The following is a 26,031-nucleotide window of genomic DNA, read 5'->3' as shown; positions in this document are numbered from 1 at the left end:
CTCTCCTTACCCCTGGGCTTTCTGACTCTAAAGTCCAAATCCTCTTCACTAGGGCAAGGTGTACTTTAATTGTAATTTTAAAGTCCAAAACTTTTCATCACAAAGAAAGAGCAGCAAAATCATTGGCCAGGACCAGGAAAGCCACCGTTGTATAGAAACCGTTGTAGTCCTAAGCCTCATTCTTGTATAAATTGCATGTCTTTGCTTCTCCTAATCTTAATAGCGCTTAGAAAATCATTATTCTAAGAAAAAAAAAAAAGTGTCTTTTACACTACATTGCTCTTACATGCCTTATTTGCAAAAGATTTCCATTAGGAACAAAATATACAAAGGATGCATTGCACTCCTCATCATCGTGACAGGGAGCAAGCTTGTGCTTTAACCCATTATTCCCGGATTTGTGTTGGGAGCTTCTCGTCCTGCAGATAACAGAGTGCGGAATACAGCGCCTGCGTGCCTACACTCGAAACCCTTCTTTTTCCTATCTTGGCTTTTAAATTAATCGCTGCAGTAGCCAGCTCCCTCTGATAAATCTTCAAAGCCAACCACAGAAAAGAATGGAGCGTAACAATGCAGACCTGGAACACGGAACATCCATCTTTGGCTACTGCTGTTAACCGTGCACTAAAATAATAATATGCCTGCCACACACATACATCTCCTGCTTTTCTTTTTCAGAAGCTGGCTGCAGATGGTAGGGGAAGGGGGGTGTTTATTTACAGCTCTCACTGCCAGTGTACATTATTATGCATCATCCTGTATGCGACAAGTCAAGAAAGCATGTAAAATCCATTACCTTTTGATTAAATAAGAACTTTTTCTTTGGTTTAAATGGCAGTCAGCTTTCTGTACTACATCTGAAATGCCCTGCAGTTCCCTAGTGGAGCCCAATCCTCGGGGCATACCCAGCCAATCAGGGTTTCAGGATATGCACAAATTAATATGCATGTGAGAGATTTGCATGCTGAAAAGGCAGTGCATGGAAATCTCTCTCTCAAGTATATTCATTGTGGATATCCTGAAAAACTTAACGGGGGGGGGGGGGGGGGGGGGGAATATCTTACAAACCCATAGGAAATGGCTGCTGTGAACTCCCGTCGTAGTCTCGAGAGACTACTGGAGCTCACGGCAGCCATTTCCTATGAGTGATCTGCATGGGGCAGGAGCATAAGAAGATCGCTCCTGCCCTAAAAACCTGCTAGAGCACCAGGTAAGGCTTAAGGGGGGGGGTCTACGAGGGCTTAAAGATAGCCCGAAAAATGAAAATGGATCTTTAAAAAAAAAATTGCGAGTAATCGAATTCATGGATGCTGAAACCGCGGATTCAGAGGGAGAAGTGTATATGCTTTCCACCATTTCTTTTCTGGTTCCTATCCTCCATCCCCTGCTATCAAATATAGAACCAAATAAAAAGTAGTCAAAAACAACTGCAAGTCAATTCCTCTTGCTGGCTTCCCCCATCCTTGCCACTTTTAACTTTGAACAGAATAATAACTTGTTCTTCTCCATTTATATCTGTTGCCCTGGCTTGGTAGCATGGAATATTGCTACACCTTGGGATTTGGCCAGGTACTAGTGACCTAGATTGGCCACCATGAGAACGGGCTACTGGGCTTGATGGACCATTGGTTTGACCCAGTAAGGCTATTCTTATGTTCTTATGATGCCCTCCCCAGCCCATCCTAAACCAAATCACCATATATAGGACACAAACTGTACAAGTCTGTCCAATACCAGCCTTAGTTCTTCAATTTATACCATTTGTTTTCTAATTAGAGATCCCCTGTTTATCCCATGCTTTTTTAAATTCTATCATCGTTTTCTTCTCCACCACCTCCCTCAGGAGGGCATTCAAGGCATCTACCACCCTCTCCATGAAAAATAATTTCTTAACATTCCTCCTAAGACTTCCTCTCTACAACCTCAAGTTATGCCATCTAGTTTTACCATTTTCTGTTCTCTGCAAAAGATTTGGTTCTATATTAATACCTTTCAAGTATTTAAATGTCTGTATCATATCTCCCCTGGATTTTGGTCATGTTCACTTTCATGATTCTGAAAACCTGTCTAGCAAGGTGTGTCATCATGAGAGAGATGAACAGCATTTTTTTATGTATCTAATAATTACATCAGAGTCTGTGACTTTCTCTTCCCAGCTTTACAATGCAGGACCCTTTCTCTCTCTCTCATGCTGTTCTGTTTTTTACCTGTCATCACATCCCCTGGGTATGTGGTCCTATGCATTCACCATCCTTTCCTGTTTGGCCAAAATTTTTGTCAAGGTTCCACCGAGATTTGAACTCGGATTGCTGGATTCAAAGTCCAGAGTGCTAACCATTACACCATGGAACCATCTAGTAAGTCCTTGTACTGAATAATTTACAAGTCTGATAAGAGTAGTGTTTATTGGAATTTGATCTGGGCTTCTCTATGATAAGGCTACCAAATAACTAATAAAAATCATCCTTTTCTTAGGTCCTCCCTGCTGAAACTTCTCTGCAGTTCATGTTACAGGTACACAAGAGTTCTTTTTCTTAAAGCCTGTTTCACTGGTTGCTAGGGTTCATAGTCAGTGGCATGCAAAACGCCAGCGCACTGACAATCCAGCGCAAGAAAGAAGCGCGCGGGGGAAAAAGTAATTTTTAAAGAGCTCCAACGGGGGGGGGGGGTTTGGGGTGGCAATCCCCCCACTTTATTGGTTAGTGTTCGTGCTGCTGTTGGAGGGGGTTCGGGGGGTTGGAAACCTCCATTATAGCGAAAACTGAACTTTTTCTGATTTTTTTCGGGAAAAGTTCTGTTTTCTCTATAATATGGGGGGTTTCACCCCCCTCCCCCCGCAACGGCAGCGCAAACACTAACCAATAAAGTGGGGGGGGGGGTTGCCACCCCAAACCCCCAGTCAGAGCTCTTTAAAAATTATTTTTTTCCCCCGCGCGCTTCTGTCTTGCGCCAAATTGTCAGCGCGCTGGCATCTGGCGCGCGATTATCCCATCACCGGTTGCTAGGCACTATTCTTCCCTAAAATAGAAGTGTTTCTCTAAAGAACATCACCTACTACTTAATGCAGTATATATATTGACAAAGACGATATATTTGGAATTGATATGTCAAGTACAAGTTACAACCTAACGCTTTCCAATTCTTTCCACTCCTAATAGTATTTTCCTTGGAAAGAGAAGCAAACTTTGTTCCGTCTCTTATTTCCTAACTTTATTCTCTTCCTGGGGTCAAGTTCAACTTATTTAATATACCACAAATATAAAACCAAAGATAAATCTAAGCAGTTTACAATAAAAGTTTAAAATAACTAATTGTAAAAATTAAATACAGTAGGGAACAAAAGATAAACAAAACCTAAAATACAGTCAAACCATCAAAGAAAAATTTTATTTATTTAGCCCATCCTCCCAAAGGAGCCCAGAACGGGTTACAAAAGTACATTCATAGTATGGGTAGGACAAATTTTAGTGAGAAATACAGACTTTATAGCATTTACAGTGAAGACATAACATATAGGCTTAATAGAGACTTACCCCCTCTGTTATTAAGGTACGCTAACGTGTCCATAGACTAACATGAACAATTAGAAGAGACCGTTTCAACTTATGAACACAAGTTGTTGTCTGAATCACATATCAACTATTTCTCTGGCATTTGAAGTTTTGCATTTCTCCTTTGGGTTCCTTGAAACAGACCCTTGAAACATGGTCCATGTCAGGACCTGCTAACACATCTTAAAGCTAAGTGGAGTGGTTTTTCCTCTTATTGCCATTGAGAACAAAGTTAATAATCAATAGAGCACGCAGCCTCACTCACTTTTTCGTATAGCAAAGTCATACACAGTGATGGGATGGTGGGTTCGGCTATAGGAGCCCCGGCTCTTGGTCGGATTACACAAATCTGAGTGTATGTGAAAAATTGTACTATTTTATATTCTCAACATTCATATTTAAGTTTCACTATTTGATTCATATATTGAGATGTCTTGGTTCTAGTTATATTTTCGTCATTGATTTTGACCTCTCACTTCTGCATATTTTTGAGAGCTTTTTCCTCACCTCTTATTATTTTCGACATAGACTAACATGTACACTAGAGAATGACACGGTGACAAAATTCATCACCGTTCCCGTCCCCGCGGATAACCACGGGAAATAATCCCATGTCATTTTTTAGTGTCTATTTCAACCTCAGTCCTTCTACACCAGCATTCTTCTAAGCAAAGCTTGCGGGTCAGTGGTTGTGGCCATTCATACTCTGATTCTTATGTGAGCCAAGGATAATGAAGCCATTGTGACATCACTGATGTGATTGGCTCTTAGGAACTGGTGGAATGAGGCATTATGACATCACAATATCTGCTCTGGATACCAGAGACTGTCATTCTGTAGTGTCTGTTTCAATCTCAGTCCTTCTACATCAGCATTCTTCAAAGCAAAGCTTGCGGGTCACTGGTTGTGGCCATTCATACTCTGATTCTTATGTGAGCCAAGGATAATGAAGCCATTGTGACATCACTGATGTGATTGGCTCTTTGGCACTGGTGGAATGAGGCATTATGACATCACAATATCTGCTCTGGATACCAGAGACTATCATTCTGTAGTGTCTGTTTCAACCTCAGTCCTTCTACACCAGCATTCTTCAAAGCAAAGCTTGTGGGTCAGTGGTTGTGGCCATTCATACTCTGATTCTTCCCTCTCTCCTTAAAGAATGATATGAAGATGGTTTCCCACGGTTATCCGCGGGAACAGGAACGGTGATGAATTTTGTCACCGTGTCATTCTCTAATGTACACGCTAAGTTTAGAGCGTGCTAATTGGTTAATGCAGCTTAGTAAAAGAGGGCCTTAGTAGACATAGGGTGGATTAAATTGCCACGTTTATAGTGTAGATATAACCTGGAGGTAAAATAAATTTTCTTAGCAGGTGGGTGCATCTTTGTTGTCGGAGAATATGGTAGTGGTTCAAGTTATATTTGTGGTGGCCTACAAGGGAGTTGGTAGCTTACAATAAAACATAAAAGGTTGGGGAAAGGGAAGGAATGAACAATATGGTAAGGGAGAAAACAGAAGTTTGTTCTGCCCACACTAGTTGAGCTAAAGCCAAAATTGGAACTTTAGAGAAAGGTTACCTAGATCAGTGATTCCCAACCCTGTCCTGGAGGAACACTAGGCCAATCAGGTTTTCAGGCTAGCCCTAATGAATATGCATGAGAGAGATTTGCATATGATGGAAGTGATAGGCATGCAAATTTGCTTCATGCATATTCATTAGGGCTAGCCTGAAAACCCAATTGGACTGGTGTTCCTCCAGGACAGGGTTGGGAACCACTGACCTAGATAATTAAGAACAGAAAGCCAAGGAGAAGTAGTATGCCTTTAATTGCGTCTTGAAATTTGTGATCCTGTCTTGGCGCCATCACCCGTCCTCCTCTCTGCCCCCCCCCTCCCGCTCCTTTCTGACCCCCTCTGCCATATGCGTGCGCCTCTTCCCTTCCCTCGTACCTCTCTCATTATGAATTTGCTGCTCGCGTCGGTATTGACTCTCTCCGACGTCACATCCACAATGCGGGCAGCAAATTTGTGAGGTTGCTTGCAGCTGGAAAATTAAAAAAGATACGGGGAAGGGAGAGCGTGCGTGGTGGGGGGATTCGGGAAGGAGCGGGGAAGGCGTCATGCGCTCTCATTATGCCACTAGATTCTTTCATATTTCATTGGAAATGGCTTTCTTGTTCTTACCTACCACTATTTTTCTCTGTTCCTTTATCTGCAAAATAAAAGTAGCTTCTGTGTATTCATTTACCTGAAGACCTGAAGTGTTTGTCGTTTTCTTCTTGTCTTTGCATCTGACAGTGAGAGAGCCGCATACACGATCCAGAAAATAGTAGTATATGGTAGCTGCTGAGAGAATGGATACACTAGACAAGAAGTCCAGAGACAGTCATTTGTTTGATCTGAACACCATTAACCTTTGGGTGTCAGTCTTTGAATAGACTGAAAGCTCCAAGTCTCGCCATTTATTTATGAATAGCTGTGTCTTTCAATAGTAGGCAAAGCTAATGAAGGACTGGCCATTCTTCTGCACCATTTCGAGATCATCTTGAGGATAGCTGTAGTGGCTCTTTTCACTATGACATTTTTACTACTGGCTTATAAATTTAACCCTTAAGTTCTTACTTAAGTTCATTAACCTTTTTTTACTTTCTGTGTTTTTCTCCTTTTTTTCTAAAAGGGTCAGATTCAACGAGGGATGTGGTTGGTTGTTTTAGAGATGTTTACCTCTTATTTACTGTTTGTTTTATTATAGTCTATAGATATATCTTATTATTTTCAGATTGTAGACCACTTTGGGTTCCCTTTTTGGAAAGAAGATGATTTGTAAGGTTTATAAGAAAAAAAAATTAATTACCTTACAATTGTTGCTGCGAGATCTCATAAAAGGAATTGATCAGCTCTTCCCAAAACCATCTAGAGCAAAGCCAGTCAGCTTTTCAGATATACGATAATCATGATAATACACTTCTTCCATATGGAACTTTGTCTGTGATGATGATGCTTTCATGATCATAAGCAAAAATCATCATTTGTTTGACTTTTGATTGAGCTCATCAAAATTTTTTTGGTCATGGGGAAGTTGGAACTCTTCACTCGTCATTGAAAAACTGCGCAAATACGGCTGGGAGGCGTTACCTCATGCTTCCTATAGTCCAGACATGAGTCTACCAGACTTTGACCTTTTCCAAAGTTGAAACATCCTATGCATGGACATCGTTTTGCATCTCTGGAAGAGCTTTCTTACAGTGGTACCCGAGCTATTCAGCAACTGAACTAAAACGTTGTCTTGGATGGAATAATGAAGCTTCCCGGATGTTGGGACTTGGTCATTGCAAAGCAGGGAGACTATATTGAAGGCTTGTAAAGAAATACTTGATAAAAAATAACATGTAAATTAAAAAAAAAGTGTGTATTATTTATGAAATGACCCTCTTATGTTTGTGGTAAATTTGCATATGCTGGCAAGTTAATTTTCAAAAGGATTGTGGCAGTCACTGGAAAGTCAGCAACCACTTCTGTGGAGGCAATTCTGGGTCAGGACTCCACCCTATTCCTGTGGGTACAGTGGCGTAGCAAGGGTAGAAGGCGCCCAGGGAGGTGGAGCAGCAGGTTTGGCTTGCTGCTCGCTCCAGGAACATTGAAGAGGTACAGGGGAGGGTAAGGGAAGGGGCGTGCATGTCTCAGGAGGGGGTAAGGAAAGAGCAGATGGGGGTGGGGAGGCAGAGAAGAGGGCGGGGTAGGAGTGCACCTCATCCTCGCTAGGCCACTGTTCAGTGCCATTGATCAAGAGACTTTGATGCCGAAATTGCAGTTGTGTGGTATTCAAGGGCAGTTCTTAGGTGGTTTAGATCAGGGTTCTTCAACTGCCGGTACACCCGAGAAGCTGGGTATCTTCTGGCCGGCTCCCTCTTCCTCACTGCCACAGTGCACAAAGCCGCTGGTGGCAGCGCCTATGAGCATCCTGCTCCTGAACCGGAAGCCTTCTCTCTGATTTCGCAACGTCAGAGATGAGGCTTTTGGATGAAGCGCGGGACGCACCACAGCATGTGGCTTTGTGCACACTGCAGCGGTGAGGAAAAGGGAGCCGGCCAGAAGATAACACCGGGGGCAGCAATAGAAACATCGTATGAATCGCACCACGAGCCGCATAAAACAGCCAGGCAGGAGCCGGCCAGAAGGCAAGACACCTGCCGAAGGGAGGCACCTAATTGAGGCAGAGCATGGAGGGGAGAGAGACAACAAAGGTAGGGGGGAATGATTTTATTTTCAATTTCGTGACTGAATTGTGTCAATTTTAAGAATTTTCATCTGCTGTTCAAGAAGAAATGTATTTGTTTTTCTTCTGGGATTGAATAGCATACAGAGTCTTGAATCTTAGGGTTTCGTTTGTGTATATTAGTACTTTTAGCTTTTGGTCCCATATTTGCGTAGGGGTTATCCGTGTTCTGGTAGGAATGAATGTTGAGAAGCATACAGTGTGCTTTGTGTAGTTTAATTTTGTGGTTAACCATTATGTGCTGTTAATAAGATTATATCAGTGTTCTTCAACCGCCAGTCCGCAGATCCCGATGCAGATCCACAAAATTATTATTTTATTTCCACCGGTCCATAGGTGTAAAAAGGTTGAAGAACACTGATTTGGATCATATTTGGTTAAGAAATGCCAAGAGATTATGCAGGAAATGAATTTTGCTGCTCCTTTAGAAGTGAAGATGGGCGTTCCACAGGATTCTGCTTTGTTGGCTATGCTCTTTACCATTTATGTGCTTCGACTGTGCAAAATAGTGAAAGAAATAAGTGTACTACTGGTTTTATGCTGATGCTATACCATTGTTTTTCCCCCCCATTTAAAAAAAAATAATATTGGAAACTATTGAGCATCTTTAATGAAGTGTTGACAGAGATTGCCTATAAGTTAGTGCGGAATATGTCAAAAACTGAGCTGATGGTAATGGGAGGAAAATGCCAGTGGCGTAGCGAGAGAGAGATAAAGAAAGTGGTGGTGGATTGTTATTATAAACTGTGTGTCCTGCATAGGTTGAAAGCAGTGGTAGCTGCTGAAGATTCAGACAGTGTCACAAAAACCCCCAAAACCTAGTTATAACCAAACTTGATTATTGTAATTCGGTATACTTAGGCTTTTCGCGGTCTACACTCCAGCTATTACAGATGGTACAGAACATGTCACTCCCTCAGTTGATACAGCTTCCTTGGATGCCAGGATGAAATTTAAGATCTTCTTGATTTATATGGTATTGCAACAAGGTAGCAGATCGCCTCCTGAGTGCTGTTTTTGGGGAGAGGGCCAAGTCCTTGCACCCTTCTTAGCCCCAGAGTCACTTAACAGTAGTGAATGAATCGCTGTTGGCCGATTCTCTGGCCAATTTTCCAACAGCGACTGATTCGCTATTAAGTTTGCATGCAAATGATTTGCACGGAGGTGCTAATCATTTGCATGTTGTCGCCCACCAAGCCTCTAGTCAGGACAGCAGATGGCGCTGGTGGGGACTAGATTCGGATCCCTGGCGTGTTCCCCTGGAACTAGGGTAACCCTTAGGAGTAAACTCTGACCTGAGCACTTGCCTCGGGCCACCTGGTAGGCTGGCTGTACTAGACCAAAATCACCACCACACCAAACAAGTAGTGAAAAGAAAAAGTAGTCTTTATTTAGCCCTTTCACGGGGCTTAAAGCAAAATAGTCAGGCTGTCAATTGTAAATCACAAAGGTAATCCACATCACAGTTTTCATGAAACTCAAAAAGAACAGTTTACAGAAAAACATGCAATGCCAAACAGAAAGATGATACACCATAAACTGCACCACTGAGTTGTAGCTGTTTGCATTGGCTTGTGCTGCTGGTGGTCTCACAGGTTTAATCAGGTCCTGTAATGGCTTTATGCTGGTAAGTACTTCAAAGAAAGGAAGGTTGTTCCTTTTCCTCCTGGTTGAAGTGGTAAGTGTGGTCTGGCTTGCACAAAGGAGAAGAAATTCACAAATTAGCATTTATTTAAAAAAAAACAAAAAAAAACCAAAAAAAACCCACAACCCTCAAAAATAAATACCAATCCTCTTGGTCTGACTTCTAGGGTTCTTGAGCCTTCTCCCCAGGTACACACTCCCAATAGTCCACACCAGGCTGCAATTACTGCCAAACTGAGCAGTAGAAAAAAAAACAAAAACAAACTTCACAGCCAAAAAGAAATTCAGAAAAAGAAAACAAAAACAAAAACCCAAAACCCTCCTCCAAAACACTGATAGGGGAAAAGAGACAAATTCCCCCAAGTCAGCTTCCTGCTTCCTCCTATAGAAGCTTCGATTTCCCAGCCCCAGTTTATACCAAACAGGCAAAGGAGAAAAACCTCCCAATTCAAAACAGTTTGAAGGTTTAACCTTTCATGAACCCACCTCCATAACTTCAGGAAGGTAACTGACCTCCTCTGGCCCACAGGTGGTATCCATAGCTTCCCAATCTGGTGGTTCTCTGGAGGTTTGGGGTGAAGCCATTCTCTCCTCAAGCATGTTTACCTCTTGGCCCAACCATGGCTTTGCTCCCTTGGTCCTTTCCACCAGCTCCTTCTGCTGCCTCCAGCACTGCTCCTGAGGCTGTTTTACCTGCTTCTCTTGCTCCTCCCCAGCTCCTCCTCTAGTTGTTCCAAGCCCTGCATTTTTTCTTGGAAGAGCCACGCCCACTGCACCTGGAGTGGAGGAGGGGAATTGATTCTCTAAGCTGAGGAGCCGCTGGCTTCCTCCATACTGCTTTTTAAAGGGACTGTCTCAAAATAGGCTTCTCCTTAAAAACAGTAAACCTTCTTGGCTCAGCAATAAACCTTTCCCGAGGTCTCCTTTGTGTGGCTAGGTAACCAGTCTCTGACTTGCTCAGCTTCACAGCCTGGGGAGTAGCCAGCTAACTCCTGACTATGGCTACTGACCTGGTCAGCTCTTTTGGTAAGGGACTGTAAGTTCCTAATGCTGCCTTTTCTTGGGAGTAAGCCAGCATTGGTGCTGGGTTGGTCACAATGTAAACTCCCCCAGTGAGCGATTGACACAATGCAGAGTCCTAATAATAATGACAGGGGAAGCAGCCTCCTGTCACTGCTGTCAGGGCTTCTGCTTTTTTTTTTTTTTAATGGGACAGATGTTCTGAGGCATCTGAGCCAATCAGAGACTTCCTTAGAAAGGAGCCTAAGTCCCTAATTGCCCTGTTTTCCATACTGGTTTCAGAGCGATCAAGTAAAAAAAGCTCTCACAAATAGACTGGTCTTTACCAATTGTTGAAAGGATTTGAAGTCGCCACCTAATCTTAGTGTTCCTTTCATTGAGTTCCAAAGTCTTGGGCCCGGTACCGATACAGCATCCAAACTGGGTTTTTTTTTTTTGGTAAATATGATAGAGATGTTTTAAATACCTACGTGGCGTAAATGCCACATGAGTCGAGTCTCTTACATTTGAAAGGACACTCTGGAACGAGAGGGCGTAGGATGAAGTTAAGTGGTGGAGAAGGAAACTGTGTCTGAATTCAAGAAAGCATGGGGTAGGCACGTGGGATCTCTTAGAGAGAGGAAGATATAATGGTTACTCCGGATGGGTAGACTGGATGGGCCATATGGCCTTCCATCTGCCATCATGATACAATGTTTCTTTAACCATAAAGTTCTATGACATCACAATGCAGATATAAAGAGCAGTAGCCAATAGGGAGAGGCGGAGATAGTGGATGCTGTGGATGGGCAGACTGGATGAGTCATTTGGCCTTTATCTGCCATCATGTTTCTATGTTTCTAATGTACTTTGCACATATTCATATCTTAGAATCCTGACTGGCTGGGAGCCCCTCTCACAGGTTTGAGAAGCCCCACATAAGGGATTCCTGTGTATTATCTCTGAGATATGAGCTGTCTAGTTTACAGCCCAGTATTCTCTTGAGAAATTGGAGGAGTTGTGTGGTTAATACTTTACAATTAAAAAGCGATTTCATAGAAGTTTTTAAGTTGAACTCCTAATATGTTCTAAATCCTTTTCGTGTGGTTAAGTCATTAAAACTGGAACAAGAGAAATGTTATGAGACGCTTGAGGCACATTTCATTCTTCATTAATATAAATTAAATTTATCTGTGGGAGTTGTGGGCTTCTGGTATGTTTAAGGGTAATGCAGCAAGGATTTCAAAACTTTGCAACTGCAGTATTTATATTGAATTACCCTACATAACCTGACCTATTCCTACAAAACAGCTGTAAATATAATACCTAACTCACACACTTGTTAAGAGCTATGGAATGTGAACTTATACAAGTCAAATATTTTAACATTTCTTCTTTGGAAAGCCAGTACCTTCTAATGTCATTCCATTCCATATAGCCCGCAAAGTTCAACATGGATTCTACACAGTTTACAATACCTGTACCCTTAGTCTAAAATCCTTGGCACACCTAGCGGTATTATAAACTGCATAGAATCCTTGTTGCTGGAGAAGGATTTTAGGCGTGCCGTGAACCACCAGAAGAACTAGCGTAGAATCCATTTTGCTGGAGAAGGATTTTAGGCGTGCCGTGAACCAATCCATGTTGCTGGAGAAGGATTTTAGGCGTGCCATGGACCGCCAGAAGAACTAGCGTAGAATCCTTGTTGCTGGAGAAGGATTTTAGGCGTGCCATGGACCGCCAGAAGAACTAGCATAGAATCCTTGTTGCTGGAGAAGGATTTTAGGCGTGCCGTGAACCGATCCATGTTGCTGGAGAAGGATTTTAGGCGTGCCGTGGACCGCCAGAAGAACTAGCATAGAAGGATTTTAGGCGTGCCGTGAACCAATCCTTGTTGCTGGAGAAGCATTTTAGGCGTGCCGTGAACCACCAGAAGAACTAGCGTAGAATCCATGTTGCTGGAGAAGGATTTTAGGCGTGCCGTGGTCTGCCAGAAGAACTAGCATAGAATCCTTGTTGCTGGAGAAGGATTTTAGGCATGCCGTGAACCACCAGAAGAACTAGCGTAGAATCCATGTTGCTGGAGAAGGATTTTAGGCATGCCGTGGAGCGCCAGAAGAACTAGCGTAGAATCCTTGTTGCTGGAGAAGGATTTTAGGCGTGCCGTGAACCACCAGAAGAACTAACAAATTGATTCTGGAAGAGATCAAACTGGCAACGTCACTGAAAGCCCAAATGATGAAGTTACGACGGTCTTATTTTGGTCACATCAGCAGAAGAGAGAGATCACTGGAGAAGGATATCTTGTTTGGGAAGATCGAAGGAACCAGGTGAAGAGGGTGATCTGCAATCAAATGGCCCATACGTTGAAAACAACCATGGGGGAGACGCTGGGGGACCTTTCCAGACTAGCACAAAACCGATTCCTTTTTAGATCCTCAATTCGTCAAGTCGCTAGGACTCGAGCGCAAGTTGATGGCACCTAACAACCACCCCTAGTCTAGGGATCTACAATTACTGCATATCAGATTTCAAAATACAATTAAAAAAGAAGAGATGTCTTTAAGGGCTCCTTTTACAAAGTTGCATTAGCGGTTTAACCTGCGTAATAGCGCACGCTAATTTGCTGGCCGCGCTAGCTGCTACCACCTCCTCTTGAGCAGGGGGTAGTTTTTCAGCTAGCATGGGGGCTAAAAATGTGCGCGCCATAAAGCTGCCAACGCAGCTTCGTAAAAGGAGCTCTAAGTCTTTCCTAAACTGATAAGATTCTAGCTGTCTCAGACAAGAAGGTAAACTATTCCAGGTTTTAGGTCCCTGATACGCAAAAGTATTCTCGAACAGATGTTTACGATGAACAAGTGAAACTGAAGGAAAATTTACAGTGCTGCACGGTTCGTGAACCACTAAAAGATTTTATTTAGATATTAGATATTTATTTAGCGTGTTTATTTAGTGTGAAGCCGAATGACTGAATAAACATGCAGTAGCCTATGTGAACCTTTGAGAAAGGCAGCAATTCTGGCTAAACGGTCCCGTCGGGCTGTGGCTGTCTGCAACAAATAAATCTGAAGATAGATTGAACAGTAATTCAAACGAATATAGCTTTTAAGTGAAGATTTTATAAAAATTAATATTAAAAAGGAAGAAAAAATGATAATTAATATAAAAGAAACAGAATAAAAAAAGGAAGGAAGAGGTTTTTCAGGATTAATGAATGAAATGTGGAACCTTATCAGACTGAGGTTTATTCCCTGTCACTAAGCAGGTTTCCGAGATCCTTTTCTACACATTATGCTTTGAACAGTGGGATCTTTTTGTTATTTTGGAGTTGTTCCAGTGGGTCTCGCTTACCATCTTTATTGTGTACATCAGGGTCTCTATTGTGGGACTGATTCATTAATCTGCCCGATCGTGGCCAATCCATGGCAGGCCGACCAATTCACTACAGGCTAATATTCAAATGGGGGTGATCAGAGGAACACCCCCATTCGGCCGTATGGATCGCTACTGAGCGATCCCAACGCATGCTCAGACCATCTTCTTTGCCTATAGATGGTCTGCACATGTTCTCCGCTGGAACTTTTTTTACTTCCTTGATTTCCTCTGTTTTAAATACTTTTTTTTTTTTAGAGCAAAACTGGGCTTGCGGGAATTGGGCTTGCAGCTAATGGCAGGAACCCGCTTTAAACCTGCGGGTTAAAACCAGGGGCTCACACTGCGGGGAAGGGCGGCAGAGAGCAGGAGAGAGGAGGGTGACCAGAACAGGAGATCGGGGCAGAGAGCAGGGTTTTAGCATAAGTAACTGGTTCTCACCAATCGCTTGTTTTTTGATCAGCCAGCCAGTCGGTGTGTCAGAAGAAAGTTTAGTGAATCGCGTCCTTCCTGCTTTGTATGCCGTTTCCCCTCATTTGCATGCACGGATCGGATCAGTACACAGGTTAGTGAATCGGGTCGGAGAGAAATCGGGTCGCAAAGAGCTCGCACACCGAACGGTACACAATCGGTTTGCTTAGTGTCTCTGCAGTGATGATCTGGTCACTTATACATCATCTAAGTCACAGCATATAAAGTTTCATCCAGAAGTCTCGATTATCCCTACAGGATGACTAAGTCTATGTTGACCCACATCCCGCCGAAACACAGCCCTAACCACTCCTCCAGATATGCCCCTTTTAGCTCTGGGTGCACAGTGGCATTCAGAGGCCTAAAACATCCCTGAATACATCCAGAAATTCAGTTTGATTATTGGCACTTGGGATGGCCTGTCTTTTAGTTCGTCCAAGTGCCGGCTTGGGTGGGTTTTTAGGCATGTTTTAAGTTTTGATTACGAGTTGCCAGATTTCCCCGGACGGCTTTTCAAAACCCGGCCCTTTGTCCGGGTTTTGAAAAGCTTGGAACAAGTCGCTGCAGGGCAGGAGAATATCCGCACATGTGCGGATGCCAGGCAATGACATCACACGCGTGACATAATTGCCATCGCATCCGCTCCTTCCTGACGAGAGCAGGCAGCAGGGGGTTGGGGCATAATGGGGCGGTGATGAGTAGAACCGAGCTGACCTGGATTTTCCAAACAGAAAATTTAGTAATCTTACTTTTAAGCTACTTCATGTTTCAGTTACACCTATTTAATACAGATGTGTCAGTCTCCCTTATCCTTGCGAAAAGATGGATCATTAGGTTCCTTTTCACTTCCTGAAAGGATAAATGAATCCTACTCAGTATTCAGCGACTGATAAATCATGCAGGAATAATAGGTTTCTTCTGCCCTATGAAAGCTGTACACTCATAAAACACCCCACTTAGAGGGGACTGCTATATTAGATAAGTTTTCCACAGTTTGATGTATTACACATAATATTTGAGAATGTTTCATTTGATTTTGAAAATAAAAAGTTTTTTGGAAAGGGTTGGGTTTTTTTGGCTAGTGAATGAGAAACAGGATCATTAAGGGGCCCCTTTTATCAAGCAGCAGTAGAGCGTTGCGCTCCTTTCAGTTCCTGAGCATCGGAGCGTTTACCTCGCCGGCCCACAGTAAAACGCTCTACCGCTGCTTGATAAATGGGGCCTTAAATTTACAGAATCCAGCCAACACAGTACAAGCGGTTGGCAAACCTTTAGAAGACACGCTCATTGTAGACTTGAATCTAGCTTTGTAACCTAATTTGTGGCAGGAAAGGATGGGGGGGGAAACAGCTGAGAAGGACATTCTTTTCATAGCTCATTTCAGATAGACACAGTATTCCCTTGTTCTCCCTCCATCTCTTCAGAATGAATCCAAGAAACACACGAAGATAGCTAAAAATAGGAGTTCACTGAGTGGATATTGGTTTAATATCCAGCTCAAAGAATGGTTGTGTTTTTTTGTTGTTGTTTGTTTTTTTTTTCACATTACTTCATCTTAGCCCAATGTTTCACTGGTGTACTTTCAGTCTTGGAAACGATCATTGCTGCCCAACGCTCAGGTACAGACCAACGCATGGGCTCTGCTCTCAGCACCTTACAAGGTTCATTAACATTTGATTTATCGCTGAATCTGTTTATAAAGCGATGTACAATATAAAACATAAAATGTAGATATACAATATTAAAACTCAATAACATTAGATTAGGACAGGACAAACTTGAGGCGGAGGGAAAGAAAGGGAAAAGATTACATTTGTCTTAGTTAGGAAAACAAAAAGGGAAAAAAACATAAGGGAAAGGGTTGGATTAAAAATTAAAATGCTAAGACAAATTAAAAAATTAAGAATTAAAAGCATCTTTAAAAAGGTGTGTTTTCAAAGATTTTTTAAAAGAATGTAAATCTCTTTCAATTGCAATAAATTGAGGAAGAGAATTCCACCATTGTGGACCCATGACAGAGAATATATCTGCTCTTCTTGTTCCTATTGTTTTCAAAGAGGGTATGACTAATAAATTTTGGGAAGATGATCTTAAAGAGCGAGAGGGATTATACGGAATTAACATTCTTGCTATAAACTGAGGTTCATTGTAAATTAAAGTTTTGAATATAAGCAGTAAAACCTTGTATAAAATACGATGGCTTATAGGAAGCCAATGGGCATCGATTAATAAAGGAGTAACGTGGTCAAATTTCTTTGCATTGTAAATCAATTTAATAGCGGTATTTTGGATAATTTGAAGACGTCATTTTTCTTTTTGAGTGATATTAATTAATAGAGAATTACAATAATCGATCTTTGTTATAACTAAAGAATGTATGAGAATGTTACGAGATTTAGGTTCCAAAAATTTAGCGATGGATCTTATTAGTCGCAATGGGCACGAGCTCTGTTCTGAGCTTTAGATTGGAATGTACACAGATCTCATCTCACTGGGAGTTCAAATAAATTAAAACTTAACATTTCCTTCCCTTAGGGGTAAAAATCAGAACTTTCAAGAGATTAAGCCGCTCTTTCATTTTCAAACTAACTGAGCTCTGGAATGGGTGACGGGTCAAAAGCACGCGAGGACAAAGGCGCGCCGACAACCGAGCACGGACAACTGAGTGCAGGGCTTAATCGTGCTGAAGAAAAACCGTATTTTAAAGGGCTCTGATGGGGGGCGGGGGGAACCCCCACTCTACTTAATAGGGATCGTGCTGCCATGTTGGGGGAGTGTGAGGGGTGTAACCCCCCACATTATACTGAAAACTTAACTTTTTCCCTAAAAAACAGGGAAAAAGTTGTTTCCAGTATAATGAGGGGGCTTACAACCCCCCAAATGCCAACACGATCTCTATTAAGTAAAGTGGGGGGGTTCCCCACCTTCACCCCCCCCGGAGCCCTTTAAAATACGTTTTTTCTTCGGTGCGATTAAGTCCTTCGCTCAGTTGTCTGTGCTCGGTTGTCGGCGCGCCTTTGTCCTCGCGCGCTTTAGACTATGAACCCTGGAATGAGTTACCGCTTTCACTGAGAAGTCTAGGCCACTTCGTTTTATTTCGGAAAGCTCTGAAAACTTTACTAAACACTTTGGAAACTAAGCCATTCTTCTTCTATATTTACGTACTCTATTTACATTAATGTAAACGGAGTCGAGCACCTTTTTGGTTGAAGGCCCGGTCTATAAAATTAAGTTTTAGTTTAGCATATGTATACTAGAGTTGCCCAATTCGAATTTCACTCTGGCTGAACTCGATTCGTTTTTAAAAAGAATTGTCCTTACCAGTTCAGTGGTCGGATTTTAGCTCCTTCTCTCCTGCAGCAGCAACAGGACCATGATCGGAGTGAAGGTTCACAGGAGGCAGCTGTAAGAGCAGATCTTTAACACTGAGCCCAACTTTTTGGAATGCCCCTGACCCACTCATGCCCTTCCCATGGCCATGTCCCCTTTTCGGTTGCATGCTATAGGATTTAGGTGCCCAGTATTATAGAATATCATTCAGCCAGATACAAACAAATCCTAACTGGTATCATTTCACATCACTAATTGGTTGATAGCATCTAGTTATTGATGGTTAACAATTCATTACCCAGGGCCTAATTCTATAAAAACGGCACACCAAGTTTCCGAGCTTCCAAGTATGTTATATTTTTTTATATACCACATTAAGTAAGAAACATCAATGTGGTTTACAATTCTGTTATTATAGTAAGGTAATTGCAAGAGAAAGTATGTATAGTACTCCTCCAATATTCACGGGGGTTCCGTTCCAAGAACCCCCGCGAATCTTGAAAAACTGCAAATACGGTTTTTCATGGGGGAGACTGGAGAGGGCAGCGGGAGAGGCAGGAGAGAGCAGCCGAAGTGCCGGCGAGTGAAGGCAATCACTTGCTGTATGCTCCGACCGCCTCTTCCTGCACTAAGTCGGGCCTTACCAATGAGGAGCTGCGTGTCAGAGCATACAGCAAGTGATTTCCTGCACTCGCCGGCTGCTCTCTTCTGCCTCTCCCGCTGCCCTCTCATTGTCAGCGGTTCAGGGTCAGAAAATACCGTGAATGACCGGGACCACAAATGACTGGGGGAACACTGTAATCATTTTGAGAAGAGAAAGAATAGAAGTGGGATCTACATATTTCATTATTAGAGAAGGTAGGAAAATCAGGAACATGTTTGTCTTAGCAGATCAATCCCCCGTGCGTGTCCCATATAGAAGAAGTGAGGAGACCTAGAGAGGGGGCTGGGGAGGGAACAGTCAAAAGCGTCAGAAAATAGAAAGTTTTTCAGGAGAGTTTTGAAAATACAGTTGTGCTTTGGGCATGAAATTGTCATAGGAACATAAGAATAGCCTTTTCTGGGTCAGACCACTGGTCCATCAAGTCCAGTAGCCCGTTCTCAGGTCACTAGTACCTGGCCAAACCCCAAGGAGTAGCAACATTCCATTCAGAATCCTAAATAACAGCAAGATTCTAGAACCCCAAAGACTAGCAACATTCCATTCTACCAATCCAGGGCAAGCACTGGCTTCCCCCATGTCTTTCTCAATAACAGACTATGGACTTTTCCTCCAGGAAATTGACCAAACCTTTCTTAAAACCAGCTACGCTGTCTTAAGCCAGTTGGCTAGAGGTAACGGTATTTCTCCTTCACCTTCCTGCTTTAATAGAGTCTATTGGTCCTTTGTCAAGTTAGGGAAACAAGAATTATCTGGTGCAGTGCACTTGGCCATGCACATTTCCAAGTTTTATTAAAAATCTGATAAAACGCTTATATAATTTCTAAGCAATTTACATTAAAATAAATGATATACAAAGAAGACATGTAGACAATATTTATGTTAATACTAACTTACAAGGAAAAAGGGAGAGAACTACAATTTTTAAAAGCAAAAAAAAAAACATTCAAGGGATGCACATTAAGGGAAGGAAGGGTTTTAGCCTTACAAGGCTAGTTTCTGCTATTTTGGAGAGTCTATCACTTTGTAGATCTCATCTATATGAATCTTTCTGCGAAGTCTACCTGTTAAACATCGTGAAAAAACCCAAAACCAAGGGAGAATATAGATAATGCAAAAGGAGAAAAATCCCCTTTTGGATTGAATTGCGTGTGATGTCACACGCCCTGCAGTTTAAAGTAGCGGAGACGTTCCGCTCGGTTCAGCGCCATTTTCAACTTTGCTTCCACCTTAGCGGGTATTCGAGAATTATTTGTCTCAGCACAGCTGGTTCCTGAGGAAGGGGGGGGGGGTTTACCCTTGAAACGGAGCCCTGTTGGAAGAGTTTCAGTTCTGCTGGCTATTTGTTCACAGTTATGGAGAGCTAAGTACATTGCCTGTGCCTGCTTAGCTGTTTTTGGTCGCTCCTGGACCTGCACCCTCGGATGAGAGGCAGAGACAGTTCTTACCATTTTTTGTACATTGTGATGTTTATTCACTCACTATTAGCACCCTTGTTTGTGCACTAGTTATATTTTTTAACTCACACGGGTCAGCCCAGGGATTTTCACAGATAACACCCTTTTGGGTGTATATTAGTGACAGCTGGTGCATTAGGGGCTTGTCCCCACTGCAAGCTGTGTGGCTGAGGGCTTCCCGTTCAATTATAATTTTAGTTGAGGCTTGTGGTTCAAGCTGTCTCTTCCCCTCACCCCGTTTTTTGAGGGTCTAGGGAGATTTTTCTCCTTTTACCTATTAAAACATGACAGGGCTACAGTCAGAGAGTTCGGTGCACAGATTGCACCAGGCAGCTGTCGCTTGGAAGACAACACAGTGTTCCCGTTTCACCCCGGCAACCACCTTAGCAAGAGAATGTAAATATCACCCACTCACCTGTTCCACATGGGTAAAATTTATCTTTCTATAAACCTGTGCATTTATGTTAATGTTCCTACAAGAATTAGAGCTCCGTTACTGGTACCAATAGATGAAGTCAGTGGCATCGTAAGGGTGAACGCCCCTCTCCCGCCGTCCCTGCCGTGCGCCCCCTTCCCTTACCCCATTACCTTTTAACTTCTCCGACGTGAGCAGCATGCCCACGTCGGAGTCAGCTCACCCTTTGGCGTCACTTCCTAGGTGCAGGTCCCAGAAGTGACATCAGAGAGAGCGCCGATGCCGAGTGGGCAGCAACCTCGCGCCGGGGAAAGTAAAAAAGGTTCGGGGAAGGTAAGGGGTGCGCATATGTGGCAAGAAGAGGAGAAGGGGGGGCCACACCCTCCTCCCTCACGACGCGACTGGATAAAGTGGAGAAACTAATGTATTTCATAAGCTGTGTTAATGGAGAATCCAGGTGCCTAGGCATTTTTAAATTGTGATTTCTCAGGCATAAGTCTGCTAACTGGATCTGGATTTGTAGGACAGGGTTGGTCCAGGCCTGAGTTTGCATGCAGAGACTTGCAGTTCTAATTTCCCCATTGCATTCCCTAAGAAAAGCAATACAAAGTATTCCCCTGAAATTTGCAGGGGTTCCATTCCCTGAACCCCCTCAAATTTTGAAAAACCATAGGGGAGGCAGGAGAAGGCAGCTGGAGCGCTGGCGGGTGAAGAAAATCACTCGCAGTCTGCTCCGACCGCCTCTTCCTGTAGTAAAGTCAGGCTACACCAATCAGGAGCTGCTTTGACACTGTGACCGGGTAAGACCTGGACTGGAGTAGCCAGAGCCCTGACCTGGGTTATCCAAGCCTCAGCCAAGCGGTTGAATGAGGCATGGAGGGTAGAGGGGTGTCTTCATCAAAATAAAAAGGTCCAGTACAGGTGTTTACTGTGAATTTTAAGATGACTTTATTTTCTGGCTTTATACTGTAGTGCCATTTAAACATACAAACAAAAATACCTCTCAATTGGTGGCTAAACAGCCTGTTAGCCCACCATGCTTATTCACTTTACAGTTCAAGGAAAAATATGGCAACTTTAAACCGCTTGACTCTGGAGCAGGGTGTCATTAGCCCTCTCACCCTAAGCATGGGCTTCTTATCTTTTCTGTTACATTTAGTTAAATCAGAAGCAGTAATCCTTAATTGTTCTGGTACTTTGTTTTATGAGGCAACACCACATTATCAGACACAGCTTTCTACTTCCACAAACATTACTCTGTGATCATACCTTCAAGCATGCATGCCTAATTCCTCAGGCCCCATTTCAGTATCCTCTAACATTTCTTCTGGCATTTCCTCATCATATTTAGTACCTTCAGAAGCATGATTAGAGGCTTTAGTTTTTAGGTTTTCTACCTGCTTGCTTTGGGAAGTGCTGGTCTCTCCCTTCTGAATCTGGGCTTGCATAGGTCTACCTCTTTCCAAGGATTCAGCAATGCTGTAAGTTTGTGGCTGCCCCATTGGCCTAGGGACCACACCCTTTTCTCTAGCTTGGGGTGATTGCCTTTTCAAACACCTGTGGTTCTCTGGTGTTTTGCTAATGAGCCTGGATAGCTTCCCTGCTCATTAACCCTGCCCCCAGCAGACCTGATTGCAGGAGCTAATCCCTTTGTGGGTTTTGCTATCCCCTTCCTGGTGCATGCTGGTATCTGTAGTTCTTTGATTTTAGCATTCCCTACACTAGAACTAGGCAAGTATAATTGGGCCACTTTTGGGTTGCTTTTCACTGGGCAGGGCAGTTTCCTTAACCTGCCTGCTTCTAGGAACGGGTTTAGGGATAGTTTTTAGAGCACTGCAGGGTTTCTTCCAGCATGACAGGCCTCTCCCTGTCACAACACGCAACTCCCAATTGGTGTAGCCCAACTTTTCTACAGGAAGAGGCGGTCGGAGCAGACCGTGAATGAGCGAGTCCGCAATTCGCGGGGGAACACTGTACTACAAGTCTTTGTACTTTTTGAAAGAGTAAAAAACAGATTCACGTTTAGCTGTTCTACACCACTCAGGATTTTGTCGACCTCAATCATATTCCCCCTCTGCCTTCACTTTTCCAAGCTGAAGAGCCATAACCTCTTGAGCCTTTCCTCGTGCCCTTACGACTTAGCATTAATTGGACCATCAGTTTACACATTTTATCTTCTTTATTCTTTTACACTCTTCTGAAAATATTCAAACTTCAGACTTGACGAATATATGAAAGCACACACTTATCTTAAAATTATAAAAACTACAAAATGGACTTATGAGGAACAAGGTGAAAGCACTGAATGTGTGATTGGATGTGCTTGTACAGTGGACATTCCCTTAACATATGAAGCCATAATTTGTGGTATTATGTTACACGATAAACCTCCCCTTGATAAATGTAAAAGCCGCCTTTTCCTGGTTTTGACTGGAATAGCTGTTCAATTGATCACAAAAAATTGGAAAAGCCATGATAGATTAAACTACACATTTTGGTGGACAAATGTATGTAAATACATATATATATGAGAGAATGAATGCAGAATGTTACGGGTCCAGTGTTTCATTTAACAAAGTATGGAGTCCATTGGCTTTATTTGCTGCTTCACATTAATGGTTTCTGTATTTTTCTCTAAGTTTTTCCTTACACATCCGGGGAGGTGGGGAGGGAGAAATTGAGAAATTGATATTAATTTTTCATATCAATGTAATAAATAAAGTTCTCTTGTATTATTAATAATTGATAGAAGGATGGGTGGGTAAAGTTATGATTCTATATACTACAGTGCTCCCTGAGATTTGCGGGGGTTCCGTTCCAGGAACCCCCGCGAATCTCGAAAAACTGCGAATACGGTTTTTCATAGGGGAGCCTGAAGAGGGCAGCGGGAGAGGGCAGCCGGAGTGCCGCGAGTGCAGGAAATCACTCACGGTTCGCTCCGACCGCCTCTTCCTGCATGAAGTTGGGCCTTATCCAATCAGGAGCTGCGTGTCAAAGCAGCTCCTGATTGGATAAAGCCCGACTTCGTGCAGGAAGAGGCGGTTGGAGTGAACCGCAAGTGATTTCTTGCACTCGCAGAGCTCCAGCTACCCTCTCCTTGTCGGTGGTTCACGGTCCGAAAATACCGTGAATGACCGGGACCGTGAACCACCGACTGCGAACAACCGTGGGAACGCTGTAATTGTATAAAATGGTGTAATCTCTGTAATATTTTTCTGTATTCAATCAAATGTACTACACTGTTGTAGTTTATAAAATAATAAAATTTAAAAAAAAAAAAAGGATGTGCTTGTACAGTGGAGTAGCAAGGGTAAGAGGCACCTGGGGTGACAGTTCCCCTCCCCCACCCTCGTCTCTGCCCCCCACCTTCCGCTCCGGGTGAGAGGCACCTGGGGTGACAGTACCCCTCCCCCACCCTCGTCTCTGCCCCCCCACCTTCCGTTCCGGGTGAGAGGCACCTGGGGTGACAGTGCCCCCCCTACCGTTCCTTCCCCGCTCCCCCCTTCTGCATGCACGCCTCCTTCCCTGTATCTCTGGCTGTTCACCGCCGCGAACAACAATAACTTCAACGTGCTCCTCACGACCCCGTCATCTCTCCCGCTGATGCCACTTCCAATGCGTGGCACCCGGAAGTGACATCAGCGGGAGAGACGACGCAGTCACAAGGAGAATTTTAAAGTTGCTGCTTGCGGCGGTGAACAAGTAGAGGTTTGGGGGACAGGAAGGGGGCGTGCGCATGGGGAGGAGTGGGAGGAGGAGGGGAGCTGGTGCCCCGCCCCCTTTACCACACCACTGTGCTTATATGTTATATGACAGATCTTCTGATGGTCCAATTAATGGTAAGAAGTGAAAGTATAGTGTGTGGATTTTTTTTAAATTTCTCTGTAACAGGAAGTTATTTGTAGCAACACATTTGTGGGTGGCTTTTATACAACAATCACAACATATCTGCCTGTGTATTTTGACTGCCGAGATACACTGTGTTTGAAATTACCTCTGGAAAGTACTAGAGAAAAGCATTTCCTTTTGGAGAAGGTAGCACACATTTTTTATTGGGGGTTTTTAAAAAAAAATTTTAAATTAACAGTCTGTTTTACAAAGCCGTGCGGCAAAAGCCCCGAAGCCCTTTAAAACTCTATGGGCTTTGGGGCCATTACCATGCAGTAGCTGCTAGCGCGGCTTTGTAAAACAGGCCCTAAGTTTTTGTTCTAAATATGTTATATTATGCTATATCGTGACATATTAGAAGAGGACAAAATATGAAAGGGCTAACCAAATGGCCCAATTCCATGCAGGGGAGCTGGATGTACTTTGGTGTCTGTAGCTGGGAGTGCTGTGGATGAAAAGGATTCCCAGTCATGGGCCAGGAGCGAAGCCTGCTGTAGTCTCCATGTGCATTCATACCAGGATCTGGCCTCTTTGTCTGTGGCCCTACAAATTGTAAGCTCTACCAAACAGGGACTGGCTCTCGAATGTTTTAATGTACAGCGCTGTGTACATCTAGCAGTGCTATAGAAATGATTACTACTAGTAGTAAAGATGACTGGGCTAGATGGGAGAAGAGAGGGGGAAAAAATGCTACGGGATTAAAAAAAAACCAAACAAACAGTGAATGAAAGGTCAGGGTGGTTTTTATAAGCTGGTTCTGAAAGGGGCGGAGGCTGAACGGAGCAGGAAGCAACTGTAAGACCAAACAAAAGACAAAGAAAGAAGATTAGTTACAAAAACCAGAATGCCAAGGAGATAAAAACCTCACTGGAAATCTATTTGGCATACACAGTCGGACTAACTTTTTTTTACAGTGTTAAATCAATAATAATGGAAACTGAAGTCCTTCTGTTATCCACATCGAAAGAGAAGGACTTATCACAGCAGGAAAAGTTTCTTTCTCCACCGTCCTTCACCAATTATAATGTTTTTCTGTTGTAAATGTCAGGAGCATATTCAGTGGATGTCACTAATCCTCCTCATCAACACAATACTGATGCTTTCTGTAACCAGTGGATCTCTTGGCTGTCCTGCAAAACTTACCTAAGAAGCAATTCTTGTAGGAATACGTCACAAGTAAACTGATAGCCGTCCATTTGTAAGAACCCTTTTGAGGACTCCCCATCCCCCCAGAGGGAAGAGTGAGTGCATTATCTGTAGCATCCACAACACTACTGCTACTACTGTTTATCACTTATATAGTGCTGGAAGGTGTACGCAGCGCTGTACATTTTGACATTTAATAGATGGTCTCTGCTCGGAAGAGCTTACAATCTAACTTGGACAGATAGACAGGACATATAGGGCTGGGGATGAAGAACCCAAGGTGAGAGGAGTTAGGAGGGTTCGAAAGCACTCTCAAAGAGGTGGGCTGACATTTATAGATGGTCCCTTCTCGGAAGAGCTTACAATCTAACTTGGACAGACAGACATGACATATAGGGCTGGGGATGAAGAACCCAAGGTGAGAGGAGTTAGGAGTCAAAAGCACTCTCAAAGAAGTGGTCTGACATTTATAGACGGTCCCTGCTCAGAAGAGCTTACAATCTAACTTGGACAGACAGACATGACATATCAGGGTGGGAATGCAGAACCCAAGGTAAGAGGAGTCGAAAGCACTCTCAAAGAGGTGGACTGACATTTATAGATGGTCCCTTCTCGGAAGAGCTTACAATCTAACTTGGACAGACAGATATGACATATAGGGCTGGGGATGAAGAACCCAAGGTGAGAGGAGTTAGGAGTCAAAAGCACTCTCAAAGAAGTGGGCTGACATTTATAGACAGTCCCTTCTCAGAAGAGCTTACAATCTAACTTGGACAGACAGACATGACATATCAGGGTGGGGATGCAGAACCCAAG

At 43.2% G+C, this 26,031-nt stretch overlaps 1 protein-coding gene, 1 long non-coding RNA gene and 1 other non-coding gene across 4 annotated transcripts in view; 1 reads left to right on the top strand and 2 right to left on the bottom strand.

The window, feature by feature from the left end:
* PPM1L (protein phosphatase, Mg2+/Mn2+ dependent 1L) overlaps nucleotides 1–26,031 on the top strand; it is a 224,409-nt gene that overhangs the window by 74,249 nt on the left and 124,129 nt on the right. The window lies entirely within an intron of this gene.
* TRNAQ-UUG lies at nucleotides 2,281–2,352 on the bottom strand. Its single transcript has one exon. It is a non-coding gene; the product is annotated as a tRNA-Gln (tRNA).
* Nucleotides 9,201–10,249, bottom strand: LOC117366650. 2 transcript variants are annotated; one of them, XR_004540628.1, is made up of 3 exons: nucleotides 9,963–10,249; nucleotides 9,620–9,710; nucleotides 9,201–9,525 (listed from the first exon to the last, which is right to left on the bottom strand). It is a non-coding gene; the product is annotated as an uncharacterized LOC117366650 (long non-coding RNA). The 2 variants fall into 2 exon arrangements; XR_004540629.1 differs by having other exon boundaries at nucleotides 9,990–10,249.

The sequence above is a fragment of the Geotrypetes seraphini genome, chromosome 9 (assembly GCF_902459505.1).
Source record: "Geotrypetes seraphini chromosome 9, aGeoSer1.1, whole genome shotgun sequence".
Classification (NCBI taxonomy): Eukaryota; Metazoa; Chordata; class Amphibia; order Gymnophiona; family Dermophiidae; genus Geotrypetes; species Geotrypetes seraphini.
This window is presented reverse-complemented; position numbering and strand designations above follow the sequence as displayed.